The following is a 21,175-nucleotide window of genomic DNA, read 5'->3' as shown; positions in this document are numbered from 1 at the left end:
CCTTCCTCTGCCCCAGCCAGGGGACACGGTGGGGACAGATCCACCACCCACCCCTGCCAACCATTGCATCTTCTTGTTGTGCCTCATCTCACTGAACTGTGAAGAGCCCTAGAGGAGGGGGTGGTTCTGTCCATTTTACAGATGAGGGAACTGAGGGTCCCAGAAGTTAAGACCTCCCTCAGCCAGGAGGAGGCAGAGCTGGGGTACACTGGGGCTGGTTCCCGATACCGCAGGCACTCTGATGCCTTTGAACTCCACTCCTTCCCTTTGGGGGCCCCTCCCCCCCGTGCTTTGTCCCTGGTGCGTGTGCATCTGTAGAGCGGACGGGCACCAAGGGACTCAGGTACCCACTGCCCATGCACAGTTGACCTGCCTTGGCCCCCCTCCTGCCTCCATATCTTCAGCTCTAAATCGGGGCCAGAGGACTCTTGGGGTCTCCTCAAGGGTGGTCTGAGATAACATGTTATGTGCACCTGATACTCAGAAAGGTCCCATCAGATGTTTGTCTTTCTGCTGAGCAGTGGAACCAGAGAAGGAGGGAGCCACACCCAACACATCCACGCCTATCAGCCTCCCAGGAAAGGGTGCTCCAGGGTGGCTCCAAAGGCCTTGACCCTTGACTCTGACCCACCACAACCCCAGTCCTACCTTTTTTTTTTATTTTTGCGGTACGCGGGCCTCTCACTGTTGTGTCCTCTCCCGTTGCAGAGCACAGGCTCCGGACGCGCAGGCTCAGCGGCCATGGCTCACGGGCCCAGCCGCTCCGCGGCACGTGGGATCTTCCCGGACTGTAGCACGAACCCGTATCCCCTGCATCGGCAGGCGGACTCTCAACCACTGCGCCACCAGGGAAGCCCCCAGTCCTACCTTTTAACCAAGCGAGGGTGACCTGCAGCGTGGCCGTGAGGAGCTGGAGCCGGGCATGGGGGGGCAACCCATACAGGCGGTGGGTGGCAAGCCTGCCAGGGTGGCAGCCTGGCCACCTGAGCCTCTCAGTCTCCTGCAGCCCTGTGGTGTTCTGAGAGGGTCCTGATCTGTGCTGGGCCAGAGGGTGAATTGGACCTCCAGGAGAGCTTTGGGCCAGGACATCCGGCAGGACAGCAGGACCCTGAGGACCCACATGGCTTTATGCCAAGGACTCATTTGATAACTTTGCTTCCAAATGCTTTGGAGCATTTGTTGGAGCTGGGAGCCCCTGTGGTCCACCCTGTGAACCCCAGGCATGCCTTGTTCTGGCATCTTCCCTACGAGTGACCCAATTTTCATTACTCCAAACTGGGACACTTTTCTGGCTACATGTGCTTGTCCATATGGGGACAGTGGGACGGCAGGTGATAAATTGGGGCAACGGCTGAAAACTGTGGGGTTGGACTTGTATCCTTGTGTGCAGCATGGTGACAGGTGACGACGCTGGGCCTAGAGACCCCTGCACAGGCCCAGGCTGTGCTGCTGATTGGCTGTGTGACCCCGGGGGAGCCGCACAGCCTCCCCGGGCCTCAGTTTCCTCATTTGTGGAATGAAGACTCTACATTGAGGGCGTAGATGCCAGTGTGTTCTCTGAAGCAGGCGCATGTGTCGAAGGAGGTGGCATATGGGTATGAGGCACAATTTCGAGCAGGGTCCCATGCAGACCCAGGGAAATGATCCAGGAGGACTTAGATGGGACGAAGGGGAAACGGGATCTGCCCCAGGAGCTGGGAAGTGCGGAAGAGCTGGCTGCACCCTAAGGCTTAAACTTCCATGTTCATACGTCGGGGATCTGACTGGCGGATGGATGTGATCGGGGGACATGCAAGTCATTCTGAAGGGACAGATGGCCCACGGGCCAGCAGGAGGTGGCTAGATCCATTTCTGTATCTAAGGAAGGCACAAGTCTGGTTTTGCAACAAGCAGAGAGGGATCTGGTCCCCCTGTCTCCCATCTAGGCTGCTGGGGACCCCACTCCCCAGCCCTCATTCTGGGGGGAGGGCGCTTCCGGACCCCCTCTACCCTCCCTTGGCTACTGCTGGGCAGTGGGGATGGGGACTTGACTCTGATTTGTGGGTTTAGGACGAGTTGTGGCATGAAGTACAGGCCTGGGTTGGGTCAGTGCTGCCTGCGCTGGGTGAGGCCCTTTCTGGGTTCTGGGAGAGCAGCTCCCACTGGGGTTTGCATGTACACCCCGTATGCCTGATGTATGCCTGATTCTACGTTACCTGACTCTTCTCTGCCCCTCGAGGCGTTTCATACTTGGACAGGAACAGGGGTGCCAGTTACTGGGTCCCCAAAGCAATCCAGCCAAGTCCCTCAGAGGACTGGGGATGGGGCGCAAAGGAGAGAACATCCTTTGTCCTCCTTCAGCCTGGCCACCCCGAACCTGGCTGCCTGGGACAGCTGGCGCTGCGGGAGGTGGCCGAGAATTAATTATACTTCGGCTTTGTAAACAGGCAGCTATAAAAGCCTATCAGCAGTGGAGCACCTTCTCCATAAAACAGGCTCAGCTGGATTTATAACCTGAGGCCTCTTCTCCAGGGCTGCGCACAGAGAAGGAACAAAAGCCACAGCCCCCCACCGGCCAGCTGGCCTGCCCCCTCCCACTCTCCCTGCCCCTCCCCTGACTACTCAGAGATCCGACACTGTCCATTGCAGAGAGCACAGAAATCCAGGAAATGGAAGAGAAGGCACATTTGCTGTTAATGTTTTAGATGGAATTCATCACAATAAAAAGTTGGATTTAGTTGGGGAGCATGGGATGTTTAGGAGAGGAAATATCCGGAATAGGAAAACTTAATCATGCTGAGAAGGCTGGCCGTATAGGAAGGGAGGGAGACTGACAGGTTTGAGAGAACTTACAGAAGATGTTCAGGAATCTTTGTCTGTGGATTCACCCAGACAGCCCACAATTTATTAAGCACATACTGTGTGTCAGGCGCTTTGCTGGGAGTGGGGAATATGGCCGTGGACATGACTGACAAGGTCCATGCCCTGAGGAGTCCCTAGAACAGACCAGATGGACAAGGGGTCAGTGACGGGACAGTGGCAGGGAGGAACCTAGGGGCTGGGCCGCCCAGAGTGGGGCCCGGGTGGTGGGAAGTCAGGGAAGGCTTCCTGGAAGAAGTGAATTCATTCAGTGCATATTTATCAGTGCCTGCTTTGCACCGCCATTGAGATTGGTGTTGGAGATACAGGACCCCGAGCAAGTTCTAGGATCTAAAGGAGGAGCACGAGTCGGGGGAGAGGGGAAGAGGGTTCCAGAAGGTGAGGAGGGATCAGTCAGTGTGAAGGGGGAGGCAGCGACCAGCCTCCTTCAAGCCCCCCCAGGATGTGGAATTGTTATCTCTAATTGACAGACAAGGAAATGGAGGTGAGGGCTTCACAGCTCCTAAGTGAGTGGGCTGGGATTTGAAGCCAGGTCTTCGGATGCCAAATCAGCCCTCACTTAGGTCTGCACGGACCTCCTTACACTGAGGGCTCGGGGATGGGTACCATGTCCAGGATGGCACATGGGTTCGTTGGCCGGCTCTGCCATCAGCCTTCCTTCGTTACTGGCTGGGCTGCTGAAGGGCCGGAATTCCCTGAGCTGACCCACTGTGCAGATCATCTGGCGTTTCCTTCCAGCGCTTGGCAAGTGTTGAGAGTGCAGCTGAGCCATTGCTTGATCTTTCTTGGACCCAGATGAAGAACTGGGTAGCCATTCACCTGTCCTTTGTTTAGCTTAAAACTGGGGATGTTGATGCAGGCAAGGGGAAGCCAGTGTTTGTGGAATAGGTGCTAGACACTGGCCAGAGGTACCCCGATGCTTATCTCAACAGGCCTCTGCAGTTGGTGCTGGTACCACCCACCCCCATCCCCTAGATAAGGAAACCGAGGCTCAGAGAGGTCAGGCTCCTTGCCCAGGGTTGCACAGCCAGCAGGGTGGTGGAATTGGGATTCAGCCTCAGCCTTGCCTGACTCCAAAGCGAATGCTATTTCCACCGTACCCTGCACCTCCCAGAGCTAATTTTGCTGCTGCAGGAAACTCCACCCCCCAGAGCGATCTAGGACAGGCAATGCGATGAAAGAAAATTAAGAGAGGGCATCCCACAGAAACTCGGCTCAGAAGTTCCCATGGCAGCCTCTGTGAGCAGATTGGGATCAGCCTCTTTTCAGTCCTCGCTGGCCCTGGGAGCCCCATTCCTGCGTCCAGGACTGGCCGTTTCTCTGGAAATCATAGCCCACCAGCATTTGGCATCTGGTGAAAGGAGAAGAGAAAATTCTGGCTTTTCAGACCAGGGTCTGTGGGGAACATCATCCGTTTCCAGAACTCTCAGGCAGGGGCTGGAGGGGGCCTGCACATGCTGCCCCGGTGACATGGATTTCCAGGACTTAGAGATTCTCCTCCCTGCTGAATATATTGCCGTCCTGCCTGTTTTGTGCACAGGGTCCAGACGGAGAACTGGGTAGCCAGAGGAAGACCTCCTGCCATGCACGGAGCGGTGGACATCGTGACCCCGGAGCCCCGACCCACGGAGTCGGGGGCCAGCTGAGGGCCACCGGGTCGGGGAAGGGGCTGCAGGGTCACGATGCCTCCCGTCCGTACGGCTCTATGTTTTACTTTCTCTCAAAGACATATTTCATGGACTTTTATTAGCCATTGCTTTTATAGTCATAAAAAATCAAACTCGTTTTATTATTAAAAATCAAAGTCATGCATTCATATGGCAACAGATATTTAGAGTAGCAGAGTGGTGTAACGTGGCAATACAGTTCTTCCTGAATTGGCGCGTGGCGTTTGCACTGTTCTCTTTAACAGATGCAGAGATTTCGTTGTGGGAATGGAGCACAGTTGATTTAACAGTCACCTAGAGAGAGACTTTAGGTTGTGTCTAGTTTTTTGTTGTTGTTGTTTTTCCTCTTTCACATGATGCTGCAAATTAACACCCGTGCTGTGTATCTGAGAACTAATTCCCACAAGTGGGTACTGGAGGGTCAAAAGGTACATGTATTTTTATTCTGATTAATGTCACCAAGTTTGCAGTGCCTGTTTCCCCAGTCCTCACCCGCACAAAGCCTTTCTTTCTGAAACAGTCTCGGGACCTCCTCGGTGCCCCCGGCAAAGTCTCCGGCTGCCCGTGTGGGAAGACGCTGAGCCGAACGTTGTGCCCCGTCCCTGCCCTCAGGCGCCCTCGGTCACAAGAGCCGGCCGGGTTCTGCGGGGATACCTCTTAGGGGTGGCGGTTGGCTGGTTGGTTAGTAAGGCCGAGCGTGGGGGCATCTGCAGGGGCCGCGAGGGGCTCCCTGCTGGAAGGATCGTCGTCATGGACATTTCAGCCGTCTGCCAGGATGAGCACTGAGCCCCCATCCCAGGTTTAGCGGGACCTTTTGGGTTAACCAGTGATCAGCCTTCCCTTGCCGATGCAGGTGCCTCTTAGCGGAGCACGGCCCTCTGGGGTCACGGCCATTGCTTTGTGGTCCCTTTGCTTGTCTGGGACGAGGGACCAGCCAGGCACAGATGAAAAGGGCTTGGAAGTGGCAGTTCTCCAGGAGTTCTGCTCCAGGAGTTCTGGCTAAAGGCCCTGGGGAGGGTCACTTGGCTTCCACAGCCCCAGCTTGCCCCTCCCTGGGAGGGAGGAGTGGGCCCTGGGACCAGGGGGAGGGACGGGGTGATTCAGACACAAGGAGACAGAGTCGTGGAGCGGCGTGCTCGGAGGGCCTCGCCCTGAGGGTCCCGTTGGGACCCCGGCCTGAGCCTTCATCTCCACAGCTCGGTGGGCTGGGCCAACCCAGGCAGGGCAAGGAGGTCCCGGGACCGCTGTTTAGAGGGCTGCCTGCAAGGCCAGGTGACCTGGGCCTAGGTCCTGGCCGGCCACCCATCTCTGTGTGACCTCTGGGGCCTCAGTGAGCCCATCAGCAAAGCAGGGATAACAGATCTCACATTAAGGGTGGCTGTGAAAACTACGTGGGAAGCAGTGGAAAGGGCTTTGGAAGTGTCTGGTGCAAAGTGCCCGGTGTTTGCAGGAGAGACTTCTCAGGAGCTGGAGGTCTTTGGAGACTCCGCTGAGGCAGGAGTGCGCTTCTCATATAACTGTGCATGACGGCCCACTGCATCCCACAAGGACATGCAAGGAGCCGGCCACCCTCCTGCCCGTAGGAGGACTCGACGGGTATTTGCTGCATGAACCAGAGAAACTTTCCGTAACATGTTAGGATTATTAGACAAACGCATACGGAAACCAGTGCGAGGAGAGGGAACCAGTGATTTCGGAGCTGCAGCGGGTGTGGGTGCTTCTGTATCCCTCTGCTGTTACCCAAGGCACTTGAGAAAAGGGGACTCTAAGTTCAGGGGCTTGTCCAGGTCACGCTGCTGGATTTGACCCCGGGCCATGTCCCTGCAAACCTGGGCCTTCCTGGGCCGGTGTGAGCCTTCTCCAAGGGAGACAGATGGACGTTGTTTTAGATGCAATTGCCAGTCTTCTCCTTGTCCTTCAGTTGCCAAGGAAACGGTCTTGTTGCCCCCATAGAGGCGAGAGTGAAGGCCAAGTCTTCCCCGAGGCCCTGGTCGTCTCCGCTGGTGAGAGTGGGTAGGTGGCGTGGGGCTGGGCCTTGACATTTCCATGGCGTCCTGAGCGCCAGTGAGTGCCTGCCTCCCTCCATCGCATTTATCCTGAGCTCTTCCGCTGCAGAGAAGAACAACAGCCGTTATGGGGTTATTTCAAGGGGATTCCCATGGAAACGGAGAGTGGAAGGAGGCTCCTCTGAAGGCTTGTGCAGTGGGAGTTGCCACGGCTGCGTGTCCCCCCACCGAAGGGTGTAGGCGCCTCTGCCGGGACCTTCTCTGCACCCCCCTGCATGCTCTCCTCGGCCAGCAAGGGTGAGCCCAGCCCGCACTGCCCACCCAGGCCTCCAAGGCTCCTTCACATGAGACCCCAGCCGGCTCCCAGGGACCTCAGGACCTGGCCTTCGCCTGCAGCTCCCTTTTCTGCAGTGGCTCTTGAGCTGCAGCCAGCAGCTTCCCAGCGTTCCTTTGGAGGGCCTCTGTGCTTTGAGCCCATTAACCAGCCATTGCCTGGAGAAGTCTGTACACCCCTTGGTTTTCTCCTGCAGCCCTCATGCATTCATCCACTCACTCCTTTATTCAGCAGATTTGTTTTTGCACCAGAGAATCCTTTGCTCAATGAATGAGTGCTGACGTGGACTGCATAACCTCTCTGAGCCTCACTTTTCTCATCTGATTAATGGGAACATGGGTGCCTGCCCTGCTTGCCTCATAGATGACTGGTGAGGGGCAATGAGAAGGTGGGCTGTAGGAGGGGAGTGCTGTGCAGGTGTCATCAATATTTCCATGGCCACGGGATCGTGGCTGTTGGACAAAGCTCCTGGAGGCAGGGAGACCCCTGGGAAGTGCGTCGGGGTCTCAGACCCCTGCACAAGAGCCCTCAGGATGGTGAGACTCTCATAAGCCCCTGCGTGGGCACGGCGTGCAACGGGCTTCCCACCTGTAGTTTTCATTGATCCTTGCACCAGTCCCGTGAGGTGGGTGATGTTAATTTCCATTTTACAGATGAGGAAACTGAGGCTCAGGGAGGCAACATGATCTTCGCTCACACCTGGGACTCAAGCCCGGGTCTGACTCCAACTCCACTGCTCTTTGCAAGGGTCCAGTTGCCTCCCAGTGGCCTGGTTGCCAGTCCTGCAGTGGAGGTGGGTTAAGACCACACTGGGGGGATATGAGTCTCAGCATGTGCTTGGAAAGGTCTCTTGTGCCACTTGGATTAGTGATGTTTAGAACTCTGTTTTTCTAAAACTTTACCGTCTCCGCAGCCTGTTTACAAAGCTCTGCTTTTGTGGGAGATGAGAGCAGTCGCTTCACTTGTTCTTGGAATATTTGGTTAACAAGTGTACAGGCTGAACTTCCTCTGACAGTCTGTCCTTCTACAAACTTAGGTAATTAAATTCCCCTAAATTGGTTCCCGTCGGATTAATTAAGTGCATAGTTGCTGACGCAGACATGCAAATCATCTTGGCGTGTCCTATCTTACCTGGGGAGCAAACACAAGAATCTGGAATATTCTTAGGTGTTACAGAGAGATTACTAGGAGTCACCCTGAAAAGGCTTGGGGAGAGGTTTTTGATGCTGCTGGGCAAGGGGTGTGAAGGTGCCGCACAGAAATGACCCTTGCAGCCTACTTACCGGCGTAGCGGACGTTTTCTGACCTCTGCAGGATGGTCATGTGTGTCACAGTAGAAACTGCTGAGTGCAAAATCATCTGCCCAGCTAGTCATCGCTTGGAAACATGGAGACGTCTTGTCTTTTTGCACCATGATTCTCCTTCCATTTGCAGCTTCCTTGTAGTCAAAGCAATTAAGCCTCCAGCCCCATTAGTAGCCTCTGAATTGCAGAATCACTGGTTTTTCTGATCGGGTGTTTGGGTCCCAAACTCCATCATAGGCAAAGAGCACAGGCAGTTAAAATATGTGGCCGGGCATGGTGGCTTGCACTGCTGTTGGATTGGGCGGGCTCGATACCGGCCTCATCACACCGCCTTCAAGCCTGCGTGGGCCGAGCTAGGCAGCCGGGTAGGATGCACCCAAGGAGCCATCTGTTTGCAGCCCTTGGACCAGATGGTCTGCAAGGACTCCTGGGAGGTGGAGTGGGGAAGGAGTACATTTACTGAGCACCCAGAATCTTCCAGAGCCTCTTTATAGCCCTACAAGCTGGGCATTGCCATGCTGTTTATACGGACCAGGAACATGAGGCTCAGAGCGGCTGAGTCACTGGCGAAGGTCCCACAGCTAGGAAGTGGCAGGGCGGGATTTGAACTCCGGGCTTCCCGACCTCTTAGCTCATGTTCTTTCCACCAGTCTGCTAAGGTTCGTGATCACTGTTCCAGCTAAGTGCCGCGGCACTGACTTGTGGGAAATTTCCATAAATAGAGAGCGACTCACACAAGAGTAAGGTGGCTCCTCTCAAGGCGCCTGATGACCCCCAGGTCCCGGGGTGCCCTTGGGCTTTTGCATGCCAGCTTGAACTGCTTCCTGCAGCAGTACTGGTCAGCCAGAAGGGCAGCTTTGGTCTGGAGGGCACCCTGTGTGTGTGTCGCAAGATGCCTTTGCCTATAAAAAACCTTTGTAATAAAATCAGTAGGAGATGGAGAAGCCAAATTCAGTTTTGAGAGATGGCAGTGGTCCTGTCAATGCTGATCCGGCTGGAGTGTAGAGTTAGTCCTGGCGGCTGTCAGGTGCGTGGCTGGGGTCATCGTGAGAGTGGGGCCGAGGAGGAGAGAGGCAGGGGCCTCATCTCTGCTGGAAGTTTAAAAAGTTGGGGCCACCGTAGGGCTTTGTTCTCCAGGATCCCTGGGGGGAAAACAGGGATTCCGACAATGTGTGGAAATGGATGGTGGATGACAGCAGGCAGGGGGGCCGCCAAGCACAGTGTGATTTAGGATGTGGGCTTCAGAGCCCAGCAGACTGTGGCCCTGGGCAAGTCATGAGAAGTCTCTGAGCCTCAGTCTCCTTGCTGGGATAGAAATAATATAGGCGCCTCCCTTGGGCGAATTCAGGGGACCCAGAATGCGTCACGGAGAGCACTGGGCCCAGCCGTGCAGCCAGCAGCTGCCCCGTGCTGGGGCGGCAGTAGGAGCCTAGACTCTGGAGTCAGACAGACTGCATGCATTCAAAGCCCCGCCCCTCTTAGAGCTGCGTGGCCTGGGGTGGGTTGCTTCATCATTCTGTGCCTCCATTTCTTCATCTGTAAAATGGGGATAATTAAACTGTACTCAGGCGCTAGGGTTGTTGGAAGCTTAAAGGAGCTGATTCCCATAAAACACTTAGGGAGTGCCTGGGTCACAGCAAGTGCTCAGTTTATCTTGGCGGCTCTGATCATTGCCGTGGTCATAGTCATCCTCACCGCATCCTCTCCGCTGGGGCCTTGCCGTCTGTGGTGCACAGTGGGGCCTGATGCTGCCTGAACGAAATTGAACTGAATGGTCAGCAGAGCGTCATGATCACGGATCGGTGGCCCACTTCCTGGTGTGGGTTCCGGAGTGTCCAAGTAGGTTGGTCCTGAGCCCGAGCCTCTGCCCACTCGCCCACCTTCCTGCCAAGAGCAGGCAGAAGCTGATGCTCTCACCTCCCACCGCCCCAGGTGGGAGAATCATCTGCAGTGTGTCGCTTGCAGGGGAGCCTTCTGCTGGGGGCGGGGAGCGGGGCAGATGGCCGGGAGTGGCAGGCCAGGGGCTGGGACCCAGTGAGAGAGATGGCATGTTAGTCTGGTGGCCTCCTTGCCCTGGGTCCACCTGAGCCGCTGTGGCAGTCTCATCGCTTGCCAAGATGCCACGTGTCACAGCCTCCTGAGTCAAATCAGAACATGACAGCCTGGGCTCAGCCGCTCAAGGAACAGGATGAATCCGAGAGCGAGGTGTCCTCTTGGCCAACTGGCTTCTCCCACCCACAGTCAGTGTGCGCCTCAGACGGGCTGTGTACTGGGTCTGACCAGGTGGCTGGGCGCCTTCTGCCGTGGGCTGTGAGCTGTGCGGGGAGGAAGTAGGGCGGAGAGGGAAGAAGCCACGTTTGGCTGAGTTGTGAGCACCAGACATTTACTTCCGGTAGTGCTGGGAGCATCTGTGTCCCCGAGTTACACATGAAGACATTGAGACTCAGGGGCTGGGCCCTTGCACAGAGACGTGGTGCCAGGTGGAGTCATGATCTCTCCTGGGTGTGAGGGTCCATCCCCTCTCCTTCCACAGCGCCACCCCTTATGACAGATGCAGTTCACCTCTGAGGTCCCTTTCCTCCTCTCTGAGATGGTAACGAGGGGAGCAGAGGCCCGGCTGAGGAATGGAGGTCTAGACTGGGGCGAGGGGCAGGGACCTGGGCGTGCTGAGTGGGTGACACAGCTGCAGAGCAGAAGGTGTTGCCCCGACTGTGAGCCAGGCAGGCGTGCCTGGGGGGGCGCTCCAGGAGGGGCTCACAGCCTGAACAGAGGCCAGGCAGTGAGAAAGTGTGTGGGGGGTGGGGGATAGCAGACCATTCAGTAAGCAGGGTTGTAAAGTGCAGGGTGGGCGTCGAGGTGCAGGTTGTGGAGGCTTTGAAGGGCAGGCTGAGGGGCTGGATTTCCCCTGCAGCCAGCGGGGTCAGGCAGGGCTTTGAGCTGAGCGAGAGACCGGAGCTGGGTTGAGAAGGACCACTGCAGTGGTCAGTGTGGAGAGGGGCTTGAAGGTGAGGAGATCGGAGGTGGAGGCTGTGGCCGAGGTTGTCCAGCCTCTGCCTGTGTCCCCTCAGACCCTGGCACTGTTTTCATTCAAAAGGCCCCCAAAGTGCTTTCTCTTCCAGGAGCCTGCCCCTGGGTCTCCCTCAGGCAGCTGGATCCCCCTTTGCCTGTGCGCTGGGGAGCCAGAAGCTCTGGAGATCTCTGTCCTCCAAGGGGCAGCCCTCACCCCGTGCCTGACAGGTGTGGTGGCACAAATACCCCAGCCCCCTCTCTCCTGATCTGGACACTCTGATGGTGACCTACGGCGGTCCCTAGAGCTCCCCACAAGATTGAGCCGAAGTCGCCCTCCTTGAGACTTTTCTTGGTCTCACTCCCCTCTTGGCCTCCTTTTCGTCCTCGTCACATTCCCCACACCCTTCCTGGTTTTTCCTGGGAACACTTCCTCATCACTTCCTCGCAAATCCTTCCTCAGGTCTGCTTCTGGACCCAGGCTAATACAGGACAGCGAAGAGGCCAACTTCGTGCTCATTCAGAAGGAAGTTCAGGGCTTCCCTAGTGGCGCAATGGTTGAGAGTCCGCCTGCCAATGCAGGGGACGCGGGTTCGTGCCCCGGTCCGGGAGGATCCCACGTACCGCGGAGCGGCTGGGCCCGTGAGCCATGGCCGCTGAGCCTGCGCGTCCAGAGCCTGTGCTCCGCAACGGGAGAGACCACAGCAGTGAGAGGCCCGCGTACAGCAAAAAAAAAAAATCTTAAAAAAAAAAAAGAAGTTCAGGGACATATCAAGAGACAGGACCCAGGAAGTGGCTGTCAGCTGTGCCAGGAGGCCCTGAAGCAATGCCAGGTGGGGAGGGAAGTGCTGGGGCTATGGGCTGAACCCGAGGCCGGGAGTCAGCACCATGGACAGAGCCAGGAAATGCCGTTGTGTTGCTCTGCACCGTGGACAGCTCCAGGGAAGCCACCCCACCCCACCCCCCCCACCCCCACCCCCCCCCCCGCTGGCTACTACCTAGGGTCTCTCCATTGGCTGGGCCCCAGAGACCACAGTGGGGTTTAAAGAATCGAGCGTGTTACATCCAGCCTGTTTTCCCACCCCTGAAAGCCAGGTCATCTTCTGGTCAGTACCATGGTGCCCAGGGCCTTGGGCCTCCCTTAGAGAGTTGCTGTTCCACCCTCCCGACACCCACCCTGCAAATCCTTGGCCCAGAGGGACAGGAGCTGACAGGACTCTGGGTTTCCCTGTTTCTGCTTTCCTGTTTATAGGATTGAGATTCTGGCTTGAGCTTGGCAGGATATAGGACTGATTTTTTAGGCCTGAAGTTCTAAAGGTAGGTACCCTTTTCTAAAATCTTCCCAGAAAAATGAGTCCATGGGTCATTTGCTCACCTGTCCATCTGTCCATCCAACTTGTGTTGCTTTCCAAGTTTTGGCTGACCCCCTGCTAGGCACTGGGGATCTAGAGATCGCTAGGTCCCTATAATCATGCCCTGGGGAAGTACCTGTGGAGAGAAGGACAGTTGGACAAAGAGACAACTACAGTGTCATCTTGGCAATTTCTAGGAAAGAAGGGGCCATGGGGCTGTGAGACCTCTGTGCAGTGATGGAGGGATGGACAATGGTGGGGCAGTGGTCCTTTAGCTGGTCAGGGATCAGTAAGAGTTTTCCAGACAGTGAAGTAAAAATAGAGGGCAGGCTGTGTGGAGGTGTTGGCCCCTAAAAAGTGTGAGATGGCACAAGGAACAGCAGATAGCAAGGTGTGCTTTAAGCTCAGGCTGGCCAGGATGGGGCTGGAAGTGTGGATTAGTAAGGACTCTGAGAAGTGTATGAAGGCGCTTGGACCTGACCATGGAGGTAACTGGAGGGAAGAGTGGACAAGATGGGGGAGTCTGGAGGCAGGAGGGCGGTGGGGAGACTTGCAGATTTTCCAGGGGAGGGGAGTGGGTCCAGGGCCTGGTTGTGACCAGAAGTGTCCATCAGCCCAGATCATGTCTCCCTAATTTAGAAGAAAATGAGAAGAAAGATACTTTTCATCTCTGCTCTTCTAGAATGGAAATGAGCTATTTTGAATCATGCTAAAGTTAGAGTTCTAATTTTCCTTTTAATCCATGTCTCATTTAGAGCATTAGAAACTGGAAAAGCAGCCCTGTGTGAATGTAGTGCCATAAATCAGCGCACGTCACGAACTGCAGAACAAGTCATTTCGACAAGAGTGCACACCCTTGCGTTTATAATAAATTTAATTCTTTATGTTTTTAGGCTTCAGACTAGAGTAATTAGTCATTTCTGCTGATCCTGGCAAACCAATGCTTATGCAGGGTTAATGGAAAGCAAATTTGTTTGAACTGCTTTTGCTGTTGCCGTGAATGTCACCACGGGCTCTTCTGCCTGTTTCTAGAGAGGAAGCATCCTATTTATTTCACTCTCGCCTTTTCTTTTTGGCAATCATAGTAACAAACACCATTTATTGAGTTCTAACCACATCCCTGGCACTGTTCAGGGATTCAGTGTGAAAGGGTCCCTTGTCCACAAGTAATCTGCCCTGTGTGTCCTGCGGTCCTCTGACTGAGCACGTCACATACTATGTTTTCTCTGTGCCCACATCACGCCATGTCAGGTTTCTACCCCCTAAACTATAGTGAGTCAGGGGTCACCTGTATATCACTCATATATTCACTTCATACTTTTCGTTAAAAATTGACCCTCTATCATAAATGGAAGCCAGCGAATCGGGCCAAAAACAAAAAGTAATTATGAAGATAAGTGCAGGTGTTTCCGCCCAAGTAGGATATACGCATTCCTGAGAAACCTCTTAATCTGCAAAATTGCATGCTTACCACCATCCAGGCTGATGGACAGAATAAGGCTGGGGCAGACCGCCGGAAACCCATGCAGCTTCTAACCAGAACTAACAAAAATAGTAACAATCCTATAAACATCTAGCACGGTTCTAAAAAAAAAAAGTTAAATTCCTAATAAATATTCCAGCAAATTATACAACTTTATCTTGAAAAAAAGGCAAGCGTCGTGTGATGGAAAAGGCTATAAAGAAGGGAGCTGAAGTACAGATGGTAACAAGTCCCAAGTACAGAAGAGGGAATGGCCCACCAAACACTTCCAGACTGAGCCATAAGGAAGAAGTGCAGTGAAGGGCGTGGTTTCCTGTGCTGGGTTCCTCTGCAGCGGCTAGGTAGGTTCAGCCCTTGTGTGTTTCACGTTCGGCTGCTTCCACTGGCTGGCACAAAACACACTGAGACAAATTGTGTTTGAACCAATCCGACTTTCACATTAAACTGACAGCGTTCTCCTGTTTGCGAATCATGTATGACCTAATTTGCAGTGGTTGTAGCAGAACTGGCTGTTCCACGGCACGCAGCATGATTCAATGCAGGCTAGAGATGGCTGTGACAGAGCTGTGATTCGGGACTTTTAATCCAGTTCCTGGGACGAAAAAGGACAGGAAAGAGAGGTTTTATGGGATTTCTGGCACAGATCCATGAAATGCAGTCTGTTTGCCTTCCAAAAAACCTCATGAAACTGCAGCTAAGCCAACAGCAGAACTATTTGGTCCAGAAGCTTGAAAGAAGAAAAATTAGTCAAAACTTTCTATACCCTCCTTGCCAAAGGTCCATGGTTCTGTTATGGTGGGAAAACTTACTTATAGAGACAGGAGACCCCGGTTCACTTACACAAGAATGAAGGCAGTTTATCTGTATGGGGTTGTTGTGAGGATTCAGTGAACACGGTGTGAAGGAGCAGACAGTGGAGGTGGGGACGATGGCATTGAAGTGGTAAAGGAGATGCTCTCACATGCCTCGAGTGACACCACCTGTTGTTTCCATAGGAGGTTGGGAGAGGATGACACACACCATTGGCCGCTGCGCCTTTCTCTGTGCACTAAGTTCCAGGGCCTACTTATGAGTCTTTACAAGTACATTTCAGTAAACACACAGAAGACAGATGGCAGGGGACACAACTCCTTCTGCTTCTCCTCTTTGCCACAATAGAGTTCAGTTTTGAAGAAAGGGCCCCAGCAGATTTATAAATGACAGAGTCCTGGATGAGGGGATGTTTGATGAGAGCTCTGTTCCCAGCTTCCTGTGGCTCTGGTCAAGTCCTACTCCTCTCTGAGCCTCAGTTCCCCATCTTTGAAAGAAAGGGTTTGTGCCAGATGGACCCAAGAGGTTTTCTCAGGCCTTATGTCTCAGTTCTCCTATTGCCAGCAGAGTACAGGGATGGCATAAGCGAGAGATATAATTTACTTCTGAGCAATTCCAGTTGCATTTCTTAACAGCCCAGCCTAGCACTTCACCGGCTTTTTTTGAGGAAATAGAGCAAGATGCTTGTCCTTCACCTTGGTGACCACTAAACTGGGATGTCCAAAGAAACCAGGAAGGGCACGTCAATGAGCAAAGTACAAAATGTGTAAGGGAAAACAGTGCAATGTGATGCCGGGAGAGGCAAGGTGACATCCAGGCCTCGGAGTGGTGGGGACTGTAGCATGTGGGCGAGCATAGCCTTGTGGGGCTCTAGAGTGGTCAGCTCTCACAATTTCTGAAAAGAAATAAAAAATTTGGGGCTGTATATCAAATCTTTCCATTTTTAAATGTTCCCTGAGAAGCTTTTAAGCATTCAGGTGTGGGCTGAGTCACCAAAAGACAACTTGGGCATTTGCACTCTGCTCTGTAGTCTATATAGAGAGAGAGGTTGGTAGACTGTGGCCCACTGGACTGCCTCCTGTTTCTGTGAATGAAGTTCGAAGGGGACACAGCCACACCGATTGGTTCAGAGATTGTCTGTGGATACTTTCATGATGTAGCGGCAGAACTGAGTAGTTGCGACAGAGACAGTGCGGTCTGTGAAGCCTGAAATGTTTACTGTCTGGTCTTTTATAGAAAACGTGTGCTGACCCCGGTCTATATTATTGAGTCTTTTATGGGGCAAGGGAAATATTCTGGATTTAGAGCCCAGACGACCCAAGTTCAAAGCCTGGCTCAGGGAATTCCAGTTGTAAAATGACAGAGTAAAGACAGCATTTCCCTTTTCTCCTTTTGGAAATTATCCTGAAGCAACAGGTGGAAATGCAAATGCCATCTTTGATGAAACCAGAGCATCTGGAAACTCATACATAGGGAAGTCCAGTAAAGGTCAAAAATGGATGCAGGAGGGGTCCAGAGGGAGAGGAAATTCACAGCTGCAGAAGAGCTCAGACAGAGCAGGAGAGCAGAACGCTCTGCACCCCGTGTTGTGCACACAGAGGGCAAAACCTATAGCCCCTTTTGTGGAGCAGGACTGAGTGCACCTGCTGGTGTGGGAGACCCGCCCCCCCATATCTAGGGTTTTGTTTCTAATTGAGGTATAATCGCCATACAGCATTTTATTAGTTTATGACACAATGATTCAGTATTTGTGTACATGGGGAAATGATCGCCACAGTAAGCCGAGTTAACATCTGTCACCACACAGTTACAATTTTTTTTTGTGTGTTGAGAACTCTTAAGAACTACCCTTGGGGCTTCCCTGGTGGCGCAGTGGTTGAGAATCCGCCTGCCAATTCAGGGGACACGGTTTGAGCCCTGGTCCGGGAAGATCCCACATGCAGCGGAGCAACTAAGCCCAAGCACCACAACTACTGAGCCTGTGCTCTAGAGCCCGTGAGCCACAACGAGAGAAGCCACCACAATGAGAAGCCCGCGCACTGCAACAAAGAGTAGCCCCCGCTCGCCGCAACTAGAGAAAGCCCTCACGCAGCAACGAAGACCCAACACAGCCAAAAATACATTAATTAAATAAATAAATTTATATAAAAAAAGAGCTACCCTCTTAGCAAATTTCAAGTATACAATACGGAATTATTAACTATCGTCACCATTCTGTACATTGCATCCCTGTGACTTATTTATTTTATAGCTGGAGGTTTGTACCTTTGAACCACTTCATCCATTTTGCCTACCCTCAAACCTCTGTCTCTGGCAACCACCAGTCTGTTCTCTGTATCTCTCAGTTTTTTGTGTTTTTAGATTCCACATATAAGTGAGATCATAAGGTATTTGTCTTTCTCTGTCTGACTTATTTCACTCAGTTTAATGCCCACAAGGTCCAAAGATTTCCTTCTTTTTATGGCTGAATAATATTCCATTTTATCTCTTTCCATATATATATATATATATACACACACACACACACACACATATAGGTACACACATATATATATATATCACATTTTCTTTATACATTCATCTATCAGATCTAGTTTTAAACAAAGTAAAAGCAGAGAAGTCTGGACTGAACATGGTCTCACATGGACAAACCATAGTTTCTAGAAGCATCTCCTGGGGAGACAGGGTAGGGGAAAGAGGCTCTATGTGGGGTACAGACCTGCAGCCTCTGTTCCTTGCCCAGAAAAAAAGTAAAGGCTGAAAGAACTAATCCTCACACCCTAGATCATAAGAGCTGTCTCACTTTTTGGACTATCTTACACGTGACTCTTGTATAAACTGATGGCTCAGGAAGAACTCACCTCATACAAAGGTGAGTCATAATCTGTAGGAACTGGCACAGGCTCTATATTAAGTTACCATAAAAAACCAAGAAAGTAACAGGTGAAGAATATGCATAAGAAAAATATTGCCACAACACGGATGAACATTTCAACTGTACATAATGTCTTGGATTAATGAAGACATGCTGGAGGCAATCCCACCTATAAAACAAAAGTACAAAGTTGAGATACAAGAACTCAGGAGAGGTGGCAATGTGACAGAAGAGGATGAAACCTGATACAGCAGAGCTCAGTAAAATAGATGGGCTGAAAAACAAGCCCAACAACAAGTGAAGCCCACAGCGGAATTATCACAGCAGGAAATGCAGGAAACACAGCGAGAGATCTGGAAGAGCGGGTGTTGGTAAAAGCAAGGCAAATTCATGTAAATAAAGAAGGGGTAAAGGAGTAGAAAGTGATACAGAAGGCAGAAGGGGATCCAACATCCACATAATTGGTGCCCCTGAAGATGAGAATGGAAATAATTAAATTTTAAAATATCTATACAATTCAAGAAAACTTTCCATACATAAGATGTGAATTTATGGATTGAAAAAGAATATAGTAAGTGACTAGGATATATTGATATGGTAAAGTCAACACAACGACATATCACAGAGAAAGGACTAATTTCCTTATAAATCAAAAAGGACACCTCCCAAAACTTCAATAGAAAATAAAAGATATAAGAAGACTGTTCAAATAAAAGGAAATATAGATATCTTTTACATGAAAAGATGTACTCAATCTCACATATCATAAGAAAATTTCAAGTTAAAATGAGATACCAACTTCATCTATCATATAGACAAGGTCCAAGATATCTGATAATATATCATGGTGGTGAGGATGTAGGGCAAGCAGGAACTCTCAGGAACTTTTGACTCAAAAATTTCACTTCTAACCACTATCTAATAGAGATACTCACACAATCTCATTTGTCCTTGAGATTCATCATAGCATTGATGGTAATACAAAAGGATGGAAATAGCTGTAATGACTGTCAATAGGGAACTAGTTAAATCAATTATTCCAGAGTATGATAATGTACAGCAAAGAAAAGAATGAAACACATTGATGTACGCTGATACAGAACAATGTGTAAGATTCTTAGGTGAGTTGAGCAGGGTGCAGAAGTGTGGGTGAAGTATGACACTGTTTATGATTAAAATATGGTATCTTAGGATTGCTTGTGCATAGAGTATTCCTAATAGGATAACGCACTTGAAACTGTTAACAGTGGTTGCCATTAGGCAGAAGAGCTGGGTACAGAGGGAGAAGGGTGTTAGGGAAGCTCATTTTCACCATTAGTTTTGTTGTACCCTTTGCATAACCAAAGGCTACACAGCTTAGAGAGCTTCTGACCCTAAGCTGTTTGAGTCCAAATGCTGGCTGGTCCACATACTAGATGTAACCTTGGGAAAGTTACTTCACCTCTGAGGATCTCAGATATGTATAATGGAGTTAACAATAGTACCTACTGCTATAGACTGAATGTTTGTGTCCTCCCAAAATATATATGATGAATCCTAACTCCCAAGGTGATGATATTAGGAGGTAGGGCTTTTGGGAGTTGATGAGGTCATGAGGGGAGAACCCTGATGACTGGGAACACTGTCTTGTCCAAGAGACCTCAGAGAGCTAGCTTGTCCTTCCCGCCATGGGAAGTTATAGTGAAAAGACAGCTGTCTATGAGGATGTGGGCCCTCACCACACATTGAGTGTGTGGCACCATGGTCTTGGACTTCCCAGCCTGTAGAATTGCAAGAAATAAATGTTTGTTATTTATAAACCACCCAGTCTAAGGTATTTTTGTTATAGCATCTCAAGTGGGCTAAGACTCTACCTCATCAGGTTGTTGAGGATTAAGTGAGTTTATTCAAGTGAAATAATTAGGACAGAACCTGGCAGTAACAAGTAGAGTCAAATTAACTGTTCTATTACCGTGTCCGTGGTTGAACCCAGGGTCTGGATTTGGAGCCCATATACCTCTTGGCCCAGTGGAGATGGCTGACCTTCCAACAGGTCAGCCACAGCCAGGCAGTAAGAGGTCTGGAGAGGGGTGCTAAGGAGGGGACCACCAGCTCATGCTGAGGGAGGCAGCCCAGGAAGCCCATCTTGCTGGGTCTTAATGAATGAATGGGAAAATGGGGCAGTACCATTTCACACCCCTCAGATCTGCAAAGAGACCTTGGAGTCTCGTAATACCAGGTGTGGGATGGGGGTGGAGAAATGGAGGGTCACATACACTTCCGGAAACATAAATGAGAGCAAACCACTTGGAAAGGAATTTGCCAACATGTAGAAATGTGAAAGATGTCCCAGGCCTACAGCCCAGCTAGTCCCCTTCTGGGTAAATAGGATAGAAAAACTCTTGCAGCTACACACATAGAAATCCATTCAGCAGTATTCTAAAATCCCCAAAGCTCCAAAAGCCAAAAGATATTTTGTGACTTGTTTGGCAGGAAAACATGACTTAAATTGATGTCTTAAATTGATTTAAAGTCTTTATTTATCTTTTTAGCGTAAATTTTCATGTGTTTTGCTACCAAAATAGAAGTGCGTTTGAGTATGGAGTGCTGGCGCACCCCAGATCCTCCCAGGGTGTGATTGTGGTATACAGAAGGCAGGGCTGGGACCTGGTCTGACTTGTGCTCGGCAAGGTCCCTGGAGGATGGCTCAGAGCAGACAAGTGTGGAAGGGGAGCGGGGAGACCAGAAGGGCCAGTTGGTTTTTGTTTTGTTTTGTTTTGTGTTTTTTTTAATTTAATGGCTGCGTTGGGTCTTTGTTGCTGCGCGCGGGCTTTCTCTAGTTGCGGCGAGCGGGGGCTACTCTTCGTTGCAGTGCACGGGCTTCTCATTGCGGTGGCTTCTCTTGTTGCAGAGCACGGGCTCTAGGCGCGCAGGCTTCAGTAGTTGTGGCTCGCGGGTTCTAGAGCGCAGGCTCAGTAGTCGTGGCGCACGGGCTTAGTTGCTCCACGGCATGTGGGATCTTCCTGGACCAGGGGCCAAACCCGCGTCCCCTGCATCGGCAGGCGGATTCTCAACCACTGTGCCATCAGGGAAGCCCCCAGAAGGGCTAGTTAAACGCTGGCCCATCCTCCACCCCGAGACTGCACAGCTGGACAGTGTCAGGGGCACGCTTGAGATCTTGGGGCTCCAGGCTCTCTCAGCGCGTTCCCCAGAAGCTGACCCTGAGTTGAGGGTGGGAGCGCAAGTGATTTGTTAAGGAAGTGTCGCCAGGGGAGACCAGGCAGGAGCGAGCTGGGGGAGACAGGCTGGGGGAGAGTGTGGCTGCATGTGAAGGGAGTTTCAGCCTGAGCTCCGCAGATGTGCCCTGAGCTTGTCCACACTGCTGTGGGCCTGGAGTGTGGAGGCCTCTGGAAGCCGCTGAGGCCCTGCCTTGTTTTACCCGGGAGGCGGGCCTCATCCAGGGGCATTCTGGGAGGCTCATACTAGCTGTTGAGAGCCAA

At 51.9% G+C, this 21,175-nt stretch overlaps 1 protein-coding gene across 2 annotated transcripts in view; it reads left to right on the top strand.

Moving 5' to 3' along the window:
• PPP2R2C (protein phosphatase 2 regulatory subunit Bgamma) overlaps positions 1-21,175 on the top strand; it is a 138,063-nt gene that overhangs the window by 17,070 nt on the left and 99,818 nt on the right. The window lies entirely within an intron of this gene.

Source organism: Delphinus delphis, chromosome 5, assembly GCF_949987515.2.
Source record: "Delphinus delphis chromosome 5, mDelDel1.2, whole genome shotgun sequence".
Classification (NCBI taxonomy): domain Eukaryota; kingdom Metazoa; phylum Chordata; class Mammalia; order Artiodactyla; family Delphinidae; genus Delphinus; species Delphinus delphis.
Note: the sequence above shows the minus strand (reverse complement) of the source record. Positions and strands in the feature narration are given on the sequence as shown.